The following is a 13,184-nucleotide window of genomic DNA, read 5'->3' as shown; positions in this document are numbered from 1 at the left end:
AGACCTCGGTCTCCACGCTGCCCGAGCCGGCCGGCGGTGAGTGGCGGCGGAGCGGGGCGGCCGCGCACCGCGGGGCGGGCGCCGGAGGCCCGCTGGTAAATGGGGACGTGCGGGTGAGAAGGGGGAAAGGAGGAGAGAAGAAAGAAAAAAGAAGAAGGGGGGCGTGGGGGGGAAAGGACCTCTGGCACTTCGCCCAGCTGCACGGCTAGTAACCCGCCCATCTGGCTGCTTTCGGCTGCGGGACTTTTTTATGTGTAAGCAGTTATTTATTGGAAGTAATTAAAGAGTACGTGAGAAGAAGTTTCTTACGATTTTTATAATTTTTGTTTCTCCCGTAGTTATTTGTGGATTAACTTTTTGAAGGCAGTGTGAAGCGCTCGGTGGGTTGGTTTGGAGGTGTGTGGCATAACCTGGTGCGTGTTGGTTACCGGGGAGCTGTGTGGTGGGGCCCTCCCCACAGCAGAAGGAGGTAGAGTCTGCCTTAATTCCAGCCAGATCTGAAGTTTCTTGCAAAAGTGACACTGCACGTTTCATTCTTTGACACCTCAAATCTCGTGTAGATTTGATTTCTCTTTAATGTCAGTTATGTACTGAACTTTATTCTTTGTTTGCTTATTGCTGTTAACGTGGGAATGTTCCACCAACCAGGAGGCAGCGCACCAACCCCTTCCTTTTCTTCGCAGATCCTTCAAAGCAGAATTCCAACATTCTCACCTGCGTGTTCAGAAAGCCCCGCTGTACTGCCTGTGGTACAGCCTTTTGGTCCCCCCACCCCAGGAAAAAGCATGGCTAATTTCTTCTTCTGCAGCACCTCACATGGAAGAGAAATGTGACCATTTTCAGTCAGTCTCCCCCCACGCTGAAAGTCTTGCCCTGCAGTAGAGTTGTATCAAGGTGGGCGTTGGGGAAACAGCTGTGAGGAAACAGATGCACTGGCTGCAAGTGGTTGTTGGACTTCCTGTACCAAACAGTGTCCAGGCTGTTCTGTGCACAAATGTGTGTTGAGGGTTGGGAAGGGGCCTGTATTGAGACAAATAAGAGCCCTGGGGACTGTGTTCCCTCTGCTGAGTGCGACTGGACGATAATTGGGCTGGATCTGTAGCTGTAACTAAAAGAAAAAAGTCACCCTTGAGTTCTTTTCTAACTGAAAGCAGCATTTTCATTCAGAGCAATAAGAGGCAGTTGTTCAGTGCAAGTCACTGTGGTGCTGCTGCAGTGCTGCCAAACAAACCCCAGTTATCACCTTTCTACCAGCAGTGGGCCTTTGCCTAGACACTGGCAGAGCCTTCAGGTGGTGTTGCAGAGTCACAGTTCCATGTAGTTGTTAAGGCTGAAAAAGACCACTAAGATCATCTTGTCCAATCCACTGGGGTTCCAGTTCCATCAGTGGGAACCCTTGGGACAGGCAGGGTAAGTGTGGCACAGCTCCTCTGGAGGCACGGTCGTGTGTTTCCTCTGCTCTGCTGCACAGTGTGTCCTGAACACATGTCACGCAGTTTGGGTGGCCTGGTCCGCTCAGGTCAGGGGCTGACTCCTATCGCTTCCAAGTGGGACTGATTGCTCTTAGGAGTCCTAAAATCTTCATTGATTTTGACACGCCGGCCAACCACAAGCCCTTTATGTCTTTGACAGCTGCTGGAGATTAGAGTTGAAGGAGATCCCTGTCTTGTACACACAGGGGCTACGAATCTGTTTTAGTGTGAGGGAATCAATAGCGCATTCAGACCCCTCACGAGCCAAACAAAAGCAGCTATGAGAAGCGACTCGCCTGTTGGCTCCATTTTTCTCCCCAAACATGCCAGCCCTCAAGGGTTGCGATCCTGCTGTCATGCCCTTACTGTGCCCACGCAGGGCTCAGTGGGGCTGTTTGCTGCGTGAAGGAGGGGTGGTATGGCTAAATCACAGCAGGGCCTTCAGCCGGGCTGATCGAGTGAAAGTGGTTTGGTGTAGAATGTTGGAATAAAAGACTTTTTCCCGAAAGAGTGATAGAATAAATACAATATAATACAGTACTCAGTATGGACACAATCCAATGTCCTGCTCCCTTTTTGGTTTTTTTTTTTCTTTTCCCTCCCAGGATTTACTTTCAGTAAAGTATTTTACTCTTGGAAAGGGAAGCATAAACATAATTAAGCAGGCCAAGCTCCTGATGGCACTTTCCCATTGGGCTAGGTGCAAGACAGAGACCTTACTGTAAAGCTCAGTTCTCAGTTTGGCAATGTATATTCCTACAGCCTGCTCTGAGCTCTGTGCAGCAGAAAGGAAGAATTGTGGTTTTTTATCTCCAGCCTTCTAGGACTATTCCAGAGAGCAGCGCTCTCTCCCTGGGTTTTGCTATCAGCTGTGTTTTGGAAAGGAGAAGCAGGGCTTGGATCACCACCCAAAACTGTGATGGGGAGGTGGACAGCAAAGCGGGTCTTAGCTGTTTGCGGGGACCCAAGATGCAATCCATAGCTCCTTCTACCCCTTAGGTCCAATTTTTCTGTTGTTTAGATTAGTTTTCTAAAGCTTGTTTATTTGTTACGGTCTGCAAATTTAAACAAAGAAAAGGAACTGGTCAGCAATAGCAAGACAGCACAGATACGTGGAAAAGGCTGAGTTTATGCTGTCCTTGTTCATCTTCCTTCCTCTTCTGTGATTGTCCCGTGCCTGGCAGGACTTGATTAAAGTGCACCCTCCTCATTCATTGGCTGACGCTCACTGCATTTAGGGGCTATCAGCTACCATGTGCAAAGATTCACTTCTCCTTTCTGATCAACAGCTTATCAAAAAATAAGAACTGTGCGCTGAAAAGAGGGGCTTTTTTGTTTTTCTTTCTGGATTTGTTCTTGGGTGGTTCAGTACAAGCCACAGTACTGGGGAACAGCTGAGTCCTCAAGTGAAAGTGCAATTGGTTAGCATATTTGAAAAAAAAAAGTTCTTTCTAATAGTGCTGTCTTGTCAGGAAGTGAAACTTATGGTAAAAACATATCTATAGGTGATGCTGGTCAGAGCAGCATGGAGTCTGTGGAGCACAACAGCGTGCAGAGGGATAGGAGCAAGCTGTAAAGTGAAGGTCTCAGAACCTCTTGCCCCAGTGCTGTTCAGCTGAAGACATGTTTTGGATCCCTGCACTGGTCTGCAAGAACCATGTACGACGTGCGTAGTTGATGGGCATGTTTACTGTGGGGAGGGTGGGACTTCCTTTCGTCATATACATTTTGCAGAAACAGAGCACAAATTTTCAGGCATGAGTTCATCCTGTTAAAGACCAGAAGTTCTTTTCCAGGACATGAAAATGTACTTCAACAGCATAGGAAAACCGTTTCCCACCCAGCTCACCCCATGAGATGAAAGCAGTTACTCTTAGGATCCTGTTGTTTGTTGACCTTGGCACTCAGTGAAATAATTATCATAGGTCAAAAGTTAACATGTTTCTCAGACTGCTCTTTTTCATCTCTTTTGGCATTATGGGATTTCCTCGTAATTGACAAGAAAAACAGCAGCTTCACCTGCATCTGTGCAATTGACTTAACTGGGCAACCTTATCTTAATTTTGAAATGAAATGGAAAACAAATGTTTGTTTCGGCAGTTCCAGGTGTTAGTATACAAACTAGTTGGTTATCAGTGCAGCAATTTCAGGGTTTGTCCATGAGGAGAGGTTATTCCAGTAGTACTCTTCAGTAGTAGCTGCTTCTGAGCCATGCTGAAGATGCTGTTCTAGACCAAGAGCTTCTATTCCTATGGAGCTGGGCATGAAGATATTCAGCTATAGGCTTAAATTTTTATCCTGACTCAGTTCACAGCTAGTCTGAAGATGCCAGTAAGCCCTTACAGTAATCATTCTTAAAGGAAAAAAAATGAGGTTGATTTTTCTCCTTCAGCTTCTTTTTCCTTTCAAAATGGAAACATTTTGACATCATTGTACTTTACAGCAGGACATCTCAAAGCATTTACAGAAGCACTACGCTACTCACAACACACCTACTATCCGGTTGTTTCAGTTATTGGTGTGCTTTAGAATGGGAAGTCAAGATATTCAGATGAAACGTCCAGTCCCATTTGATGCAAAGCCCTAAATGATTTGCCCACAGTTCCAAAGGAAGTTCTTGGCAGAGATCATTGTCTTCCTTATTTTTTCCCAAGTTTAAATTAACTGGGGGCTTTGAGACTGAACCGTTGTAATACTGCACTGGGAATCCTATTCTTTTTTTTTTTTCCCTCTTCTTTACGTTTTTATGAATTGTGGAAGTAAAGGGAAATCTGTTTTCAGTTTCTACTAAATTGGCATCCAACACTTCTCGGTTTGTGTGGATCGTGAGCCTGGGAAACTCTTCGCTCATCTTAGCTATGTTAAATGGGACTACAGCAGTGATGGCTCCAGAATTTGGACTAGGTGGGTAATTTGGCCCAGAATTTGGAGTGATTGAGTGAATATTTTACATACCTAGTCAAAGGCCAGGAAGGCCCATGTTTTCAGATGGCATGAGTTGCCACAAATTCACATGCCGCTCATGGGAGCTGCAAGTGCTTAGACCTTTTAAAGTATCAGTCCTTGTGTGTTGTGAGCTGAAATATCAAAGATAATAGGGACTGCTGTAAATGTAGATCTCAGTGCCCACAACCACATGCTGATTTGTGCTGTCAGGAAAAATCCAATCATGAGTGTGTGAAATGAATCACTATATACAGGGACTTTGCAGATTTTTAAATGTTATGCTTGTAAAATGTATTTCCACCTTGATAGGTACTTCCATGTACTCTGTGATCCATCTAGAGCAAAACTCTGCCCCAGGTGCTGCAGCAGTTGGTGCTGCCTGGCCAGGCTGAGCTCCTCAGCTGCAGCAGGAACTCATTCAGCCTGAGCCTTCGTCAGGGGCATGGCAGGGAGCAGGGGTCTCGTGAGGACGTGGAGGAGCAGCCAAACCACAGGGATTGCATATGCATGAAAGTACTGCACTGGTGTATGAAAATAAAGGGCCAGTGCTCAGCAGATCCCAGGGCAGTTTCTCGCCTCTCCTTGCTCTGAGGCTGCGTCAAGGATGATGATCTCTCCGTGTTTTGCTGCCAGGATGTGTGACCTTTCATGTCAGACCTGCTGGCTGAGATGCCTCCATGCACTGGTGTTTGGTAGTCACTAATCACCTGTTCGCAGTGTTAATCATCACTTTCCTCCTCTGCTTATGAGGAGAGCGAGAACAGACTCCAAGGAGCTCAGCACTGGCCAGCCCACAAAGCCCAGCGAGCTGGGAGGGCTTATGTGGAGCCGTGTTATCCAGTGACCACCTCAGTGCTTCCCCAGAAGCTCACAGGAGCTCTCATTTCCTCCTGAGCCCCCTGCGCTAAGGCGTGCTGAAAGCTGATCCACCTCTGTTGGATCTCAGCCGCCCCTTGGATCAGTTGTCCTTCCGTCCTAGATCCTCGGCCTCAACTTGCTCACTGCTCCTGGATAATAATGCCTTGTTCTTAAATGGCCCTTCCTGTCACAGGTTTCAGTGCTCTTTCCAGCCCTCTTTGTTATATTCCTGGATTTAAATGGGAAAACTGAGGAGGCAGGATAGCTTACTTGGAATCACCAAGGCACAACCAGGAGGAAAAATCCTCATCGCTGCTTGGGCCATGTCACAGTCCCACCTGTTAAAGCAGAAAACGTTTGGACATTAATACCTTTCTTCATAGTTTTTGCCTACTTACATAATTCATTTTGGACACCCCTGCTTTTCTAGATTTAAAAAGTGAAATGGTAACATAATAATACTTCTGAGTCACTGCTGAGTTTGGATTTATTTTTCACTCTCCTTCTTTTAGAACATGTTGGTGATGATTAAAAAAGTATAGTGCACTTGATGCTTTGAATCAATCAGTGATGTGTTTTTTAAAAATACTTCAGCAAGCAATCTGCTGCCAGAACTTATTTTTTACCCATTGTGTTTCAGTCATAACGATGGCTAGAAAAATACTTCTGATCCACAGAAATGTCCAAAGCAGATGACATTCTGTCCCACGTGGAGGAGTAATTTCTAAAGTGTCCCTTTGTTGCCTTCTCTGGTTGACGTAAGTGGGATTCCTGATCCTATGTTCTTTCTGATGGGAATTGTGACAGTGTGGTTTTCATCTGAGAGCTTGCACAGGGCCAGTGGTAGACACGGAGAAACAGAGGTAGAAGTTTCCAGTGATGCTAAAATGTCTCTGGTAGCAGCAGTTGAATATTGTCTGTGCTTTTGATTAGACGGAATCCAGTTTTGCTGGCACTGCTGATAAGCCTTTGGTCAGATCTGTTTTCAAGCCACATAATGATATTGATGATGTGTTTCGGACTAGCAATTTGTGCAGGCAATGCAATTACCTCTGTCATCATGTGGAGACTCATTATTAGGAAATTTGATTTCAGATTTGAGTTGCTCACAGGCTTTATACAAGGGTGCTGCATAGGAATGAATTTGCTCTGCCCCTGACTTGGTTTTCAGCTACCTAATTAAGGAAATTAAGTCTCTGTACAGAGTGCAGGTCTTATTTACCTTTGTGCTTCCTCACTGCTTTAAGCAGCCACGATGAGCTGTTTAACTGGGGGGGAGGGAAAGCTGGGCAGAAAAGAGGATCTAGGTTGCTCTGTCATTTTGCGTGGTAGTCCAGGATATGCAGTCAGGTTGCATGCAAGTAAAATGAGAAAAAATGCAAAGACAATGACTTGCTGCCTGTTTTGTTTTGCTGAAGAGTTGTCTATCCACAAGTTGGACAATACACTTCTATGTTTATATATTACTATAAAACTGTGGTAACACTTTGTTACTTGGCTGATCTGAATATCCAAAAGCCTGTATCAGTGATACATTTATGAAAATGAAGTTTTATAGGAAAAGATATAACCAACAAAGGGTATGTTGCCTTTTTCTATCTACTCTGATTCCTGCCTTCTTTTCCAATGAGTTTGAATGATATTTTGTTGAGCAGAATTATCCTGATACAGATATCCTAGCATTTGAAACTGTCAGGAAAGCCAGTTCTGGTCCCAAAGCTCAACCTGCATCCCTGACCCCCGAGAAAATGGTCTTTCATTAGTATTGCAACATGTCTTCACTCTGACCAGCCACCCAAACCATCGGTGAATGGTGGTCGTGCAAACAGACTATCCCTGTTTCAGTGTTAATCATTCTTATGCTTTCTGGATGTTTTAATGCATTGTCCAGTGGAAGTCCAAGAATGCTGCAGAAACCTTATGTGTTGGTAGAACTTTCAAGCTTTTTACAAATAAATCACGTTGTTTAGAGTTTGAAAATAATTTCTTACAAATACGGGCAATCTCCAGTATTTATTGATTTAAGCTAAATAGATATTTTGCTCAACTGGAATGACTGTGATAGACCATGAAGCTTGAACTGTGACCATATTACTTACATTTTAAACTTCAGCCGTTACAAGACCTCCCAGCATAGAGGGACTTCTTCTGGCTTAAGAATTTTTCTTTAATGCTTGAGGCTTCAGCTCAGAAAATTAACTCTCGACTGGGGATCTATTGGATCTGTCACATTGGTACAGTTTGTGGGATTTCCTACCCAGACTGTTATTGAGGGGTTATAAAATTGTTGTCATTTCACTGGATCTTTTCTGCTGACCTCTTCTCCTTGCCCCCTGCCTCTGACTGCAGAGCAAGGATAGGCAACAGAAAGCAATTTGGATCCAAGCTTCTGTTTGGTAGCCACCTGATCTAAGAAAAATATCCTTCACTATGAGTGAAATTGAGTCTGGGAAGCCTGTTCTGTGTGGCAATGTCATATCTTTGTCCTCAACAAGCTGCAGCCTCCATTGATGCATCTCAGACACTAATATAAGTCAGTGTGTGTTGTTGCACAGTTGCCAAAAGGCATAGCAGTTCAAGGAAGAGTCATGATGCTGCAAGCCCTAGTTACTCCATAATGTGCCCCTGGTCAGTTTTTGCAGGTACTATAGGGAGTAAGAAGCCTGTGATACTTATTCCTAACCAACGCTTATTGACCCATGAAACTGTGGTAAAACTCAGTGTGGCTTGTAGGTCACCAGCCTCTGCTCCTTAATGGATTCACGGAGGTTTCTAATGTTCGGGCAACAAACAAGTGACATTAAGCAATACAGTAGCATCCTGAGATGAAAACACTATGTGGCTGTGAATAGGGAGGGACCGTCAGCTTTGTTACTTTCATCCTAGTTGCTTTCCTTGCTTATAGCCCCCAGAGATCAACTTACCTGAAGCTTACCTGTTGTAACAAGCAGTATGAAGTCATCAAGGCTGAAAGCTAATCTCCTGTGGGCTTTTTTTTTTTTAACTCCTTAAATCTTGGATGAGTCAACAAAGAAATGACGCTTTCATTGTGTGTTTATGAAACACATTGATTCAGTGAGATACAGTCAAGTAGTTACACTCGCGTGTTCACTTAAAGTCATTATAAGCTGGTGGGAAACAATTTTTAGATACTGGCTGTCTTTATGAGGAAAAAAATCACCAAACAGTTTATTGCCAAGAAATTGGGGCATGTTTAAATTATACATACATAATGTGTTATAATTTATTTCATTGGTAATAACTCAAAACTGGCTGTGTGTTTCCTGTCCTGTAAATGCATTCAATGTGTCTGAAGATTACTGGTTTGTTTCTTTCAGTTTGGTAGATTTATTGCCTTTCTGAGTGGAAGGAAGTGTTGGTTTTGGCACAGATGCTAAGAATATTCTTGTTCTGAAAATGTGAAGTAGTGTTCCAGTACACTGCTGATCTGGCCTCTTTTATGTTGATACAAAGAAGGGAGTAGTGGTTTTGTTGTCTTGTGTGTTGTACGATCATGCACGGTTCTCCTCTTCTGATTAATTTGTCAAGTGTTTCATAAAAAGAATGAAAATGTTAGTATTAATAATTAGTGTTAAAAATCCACGTGATTTAAGGCAACTTCACTAATTGTGAAGTAGTGCTTAAATACTCAAAGTGAAAAGTTTTGGAGGGCTGATCCAGTCTTCTAAGAGAACACCAGATTTGGTTACTTGAGAAGAAAATGCTATTGTTGTTTCTTGCTCGTGTATTGCCACTTTTGACACACAGAATGTGGAAGAAACATGTAAGGTCTGATGGTGAGACATGAAAGAGGCTGTGTGAGTGAACAATAATATGGATGACTTGAAGGCTGTGGATAAAGCCAAGCTGTCAGGAGCTGGACAAGCACCAAGGAGAAATTAAAAATGATCTGTGCTTTAGTTGGAAGGGAAAGTTGTAGAGGGTAGCAGAACATGAGCCAATGGGGAAAGAGAGAGATGTTAATGCAAAGCATTGCAGAAACTACATGACCATGGTGCTTGGCTTTTAAAGCATTTTGTTCAACAACACCATTATGTTTACTGTATGATGAACATGATTCTGAAGAGAGGACGAAAGTTTTTGTTGGAAAAGTCTGGAGGAATTCAGAGACCTGAAACTGAAAAAACATCCTGAGTACTTACAGCAACACCTCTGCCTTAAGTCCCCTTTGGTAGTGTTCCTCCTGTTGTTTCAATTTTACCATTTCTACTGGAGGCGAGTAGGGAGAAGAGAAAGAGGGCAAACTTCTGTGAGACCCAGTAACACAAGACAAATAGTTTACTTCTGAAACATTTGATGCACCTGGAAGACCTGTAGCTTAGTATGAAATGTGTAATTAAAATTGGCTTGCAGGGAAAAGTATTTAATATCAATATTGAATCTCTAGGATCATGCCGTAAGAAGGCAGAAAAAAAAAATAGACCTTTGCAGCTGTCATTCCTGAGGGGAAAAAAAGCAAAACAAAACAAACCTTGAAAATTGCTAGGCTCTTGGAAAGCCAAGTGTTTTTCACAGCATCTACCCCAAGACGTTTACCATCCCTTAGCCAGACGCTGCTCCCTGCTCAGCCCAGCCCGGCAAGCATTTCCCAGGCTGTGTCAGTGCAGAATAAGTGGGGCTTGCTGAAACCTTGCCTCAAGGTGTTGTAAGCTTTTCTGCTGATGTAGCCCCAAATTTGGGTAGGGATCACACTGTGTGTGATATTTTAGCATGTAGGAAGTAAGGCCACAGCTCATCACCCTGGCATGGACTAGGAAGATTTGTGTGTCTCAACTCTAAAGTCTTCTGTGAGCATTAATCGGTCCTGAAAGTGGCCTTCTGTGGGAATTAAATATTGTCATCCCCTCTCCTCACTACAATTGGAGCTTGCAAGACCTGGTGAACTGAAAGCCGTAGATAAAGTAACTAAGTGAGCAGAACTGAATGAAGCCAGGCCTCGGATTTTTGCATTCCCATCTTTCAGCCAGCTGTCCTTGTAGAGAAAACATCTCTCCCTGTTGTGCAGCCTGCAGTACATCCATGGTTTGCTTAACCGCAAAAGGAAAACACTGCAAGGAACATCCCTACAAGATGAGAAGAACCAAAAAATAGTCCTTCATTAAGCGAGTTCATGGTGATGGAGGACTACATCTGGAGATAAATAGCGAGTTAACCCTGTGTTGTGGTTGACTGTCTCTTTAGCCTGTCAGAGGGAACAACCTCCTCTCTCCTCCCATATCTCTGTTACTCTGCCTGTGGTTTAACAGATAATATAATTACGTTGTCACAGCCCCTGGATGGGAGTGCTGCTGTTTAGCATAATTGGCAACCTGTTTTTTCCCTGAGGGATATGTACCAGCAGGACAGAACTGAGCCTCCCTGTCTTTTCAGCAGCACAAAGGTGTCTGATGGCACAGATCACTTGTTGTTTGTTTTTTTTTTTTTAACTCCAAAGAACTGACACACCCTCTGTATCTGTGGGCCAGAAGTCTCATCACTATGTTACAGTTTATTTTTTTTCACTCTCTCTTTATGCAGTAAATTCCTCATAGGAGTGAGGAGGCAGTGGAGAAAGAACAGAGGAGGCAGAGCTAATTAAATCATCCATTTCTTAAAAGCAAATAAATACCAGGCAGTTCGGTCTCATAAAAAATAAATGAATAAATACCAGCATATAGCCCATACTTTATTGGTTTAAGCAGTTCTTGCATGCCCAATGTCAATGCAAGGAAAGCTTGCAAATCTAGAGAGGTTTATTTTGTCTTATTCAGTTTCTTTATAAATCAATCTGTGCTTCATCCATTTTTGGCAGTTTTATTTTTTACACGTGGGTAGCAACGTTTTGAGATGAACCAAAAGACATCGTTCTTTAGAGTGTGAAGAAGTAAGATGTGTTTTTGGGGTAAGAGAGAAGGGAAGTTCAGGTAATGCTGGGGCAGTGCATCTGATGACCCTTCAAGAAGAGGCAGCAAAGTGATGAGTCTTTTATGAGGATGTCCAGCAGCGTCTTGTAGCCAGTAGCTTGCTTGTGAAGTTGTGCAAGAGAGCCAGTTGTTAGTTTATCTCAACACAACTATGGCTGGTGTCGTACTGGTGGTGTGTTGTTTGTTGTTCTTTCTGACATACTGACAGGAACTTTCCTTCTCTAACCCAAGATTTGTGGCTGGAGTCCCGCAGAGAGATACACTTGTGTACAGTCACATTTGCAAAAGTTTTTAGCATTGGTTTATGGTTTACGTTATACTCTTGGTGTAAATTTCTGTAGCACAACTTTTAAGACAACTTGAAATTTTTCAAAATATTTCCTGTCTACTGTCAGTTAAATAGAAGCACAAGAGCTCTGGCAGCAATCTCTGGTTTTAGTCATAAAGAACCTTTTGTGGTTGAAGAACAGGGACTTGGGAGAGACTGAGACTGAGCAGCACTCCCGGAGCTCCTCTATGGTTGGGTATGGTAGGTTTAGGGTAAAAGCCCCTTCTACAACAGGGATTTGCTCCAGTCTCTCTAGCTCTGGGTAGGTGCCATAAGCTGTGCCATAGGCGGGAAATGGGATCCTTCAGTTTGGTGGGCACAGCCCTCCATTTCACCTAGTGCTGCTTTCTCAAGCTGCCCTTCACAAACATGAACCTGGAAAGTTTTGGTTTATTTTTAAGTGAGACATTTTAGAGAGCCATTTCCTAGTGACTTGCTATTCATAAAAGTATGAAACGTAGGATTTGCCAAGAAACTTTTAGTTACATCATGCATACCTCTGCTGTTCAAGTTTAATATATTATTTTTAATTTTAGATGGGAGTTTTAAAAGAAAGCCAGTTAACAACTGGTTTTAATTTCATTTTATTCCTTCTAGAACAAGAAAATATTCAGTGAAGGTTAATGATGCTTTCTCAGCTTTTTTTTTTTCCCCTGGAGGAGGTGGTGTTTTCTGATAGAGGCAAGATGCTGCTGGAGGAGCCTCAGGCAGGGTTGTGCACTGAGGTCAGATAGCGGAGAGTGCTGGGGAGCCATGGCTGGAGCAACCCTGGAGAAAGACTCCAATGCAAACACCACCAGAGGAACTCAGCATTTGCCTGTCTCTTTGTGGGAGAATCTGTTCACAGAGTTATTTGCTTATTAAATTAAGGGATAAATAGCTTGCTCTCTCTCTTGTGCTGTCCACAAGCGGCTGAATCCATCACATGAAAGCCCACCATGAGGAGCAGTGTGGGCAGGCAAGAACTGAGGGTGGCGATTCCTGAAGTATCCCTATGGGCTTTCTAAGGGATGGCTCTCTTTCCCAGGGACTGCTGGAGACAGACGTGTGCTCTATCACAGAATGTTCCCTCTCTAGGAAAACATTTGGTAGTAGTTTAAAAAAGAAAACTTTAGAGAGATTAAGTAAAGCTGAAGTGAATTTGTTGAACCCTGATGCTGTACATACTTTACTTGGGACAATATTGAATTTCCAATCCTGACTTGAGCTGCTAGCAGTAGTTCCCGAGCCTTCCAGTGATATTTGGGCTCTTTTCACTTTTTTTCTTTTCCTAATCAGACCCTTCCTTTTAACACACAACTAAATGTGAATGCTTGTGTTCTGTTCACCTGCATGAACGTGGTTGTGGTGCTCACAAAGTGGGAAAATGCAGCCTTTGTCCTCAGCTTCGTATATTCTTTTTACTGCCTCACCTTTTGATGCCGAATTGTCTCTGAGTTACTACCGTAAGCTCTTAAATGGTGCACTTACTCAGTTTGCTTTAGGTGTGTTACATTTCAAGCATGATTGGGTTACTCTTCAACATAGTACTATTCCTCTGAGGAGGTGGGATTGGCTCTTCCCTGGAGATCACTTTATAGAAACATCCAGTAGTATCAGCTGTGCTTCCTACATACTCTAGAACTTCAGCTGTCTGCTAGCCCAGGACCAGAACAC

The 13,184-nt window shown here is 43.5% G+C and overlaps 1 protein-coding gene across 3 annotated transcripts in view; it reads left to right on the top strand.

Moving 5' to 3' along the window:
- The window catches only part of PHACTR2 (phosphatase and actin regulator 2), a 125,749-nt gene that overhangs the window by 50,611 nt on the left and 61,954 nt on the right, over window positions 1-13,184 (top strand). The window lies entirely within an intron of this gene.

This window comes from Numida meleagris, chromosome 3 (genome assembly GCF_002078875.1).
Source record: "Numida meleagris isolate 19003 breed g44 Domestic line chromosome 3, NumMel1.0, whole genome shotgun sequence".
In the NCBI taxonomy this organism is placed as follows: Eukaryota; Metazoa; Chordata; class Aves; order Galliformes; family Numididae; genus Numida; species Numida meleagris.
The sequence above is the reverse complement of the archived record's forward strand: the minus strand, read 5'-3'. Positions and strand labels throughout refer to the sequence as shown.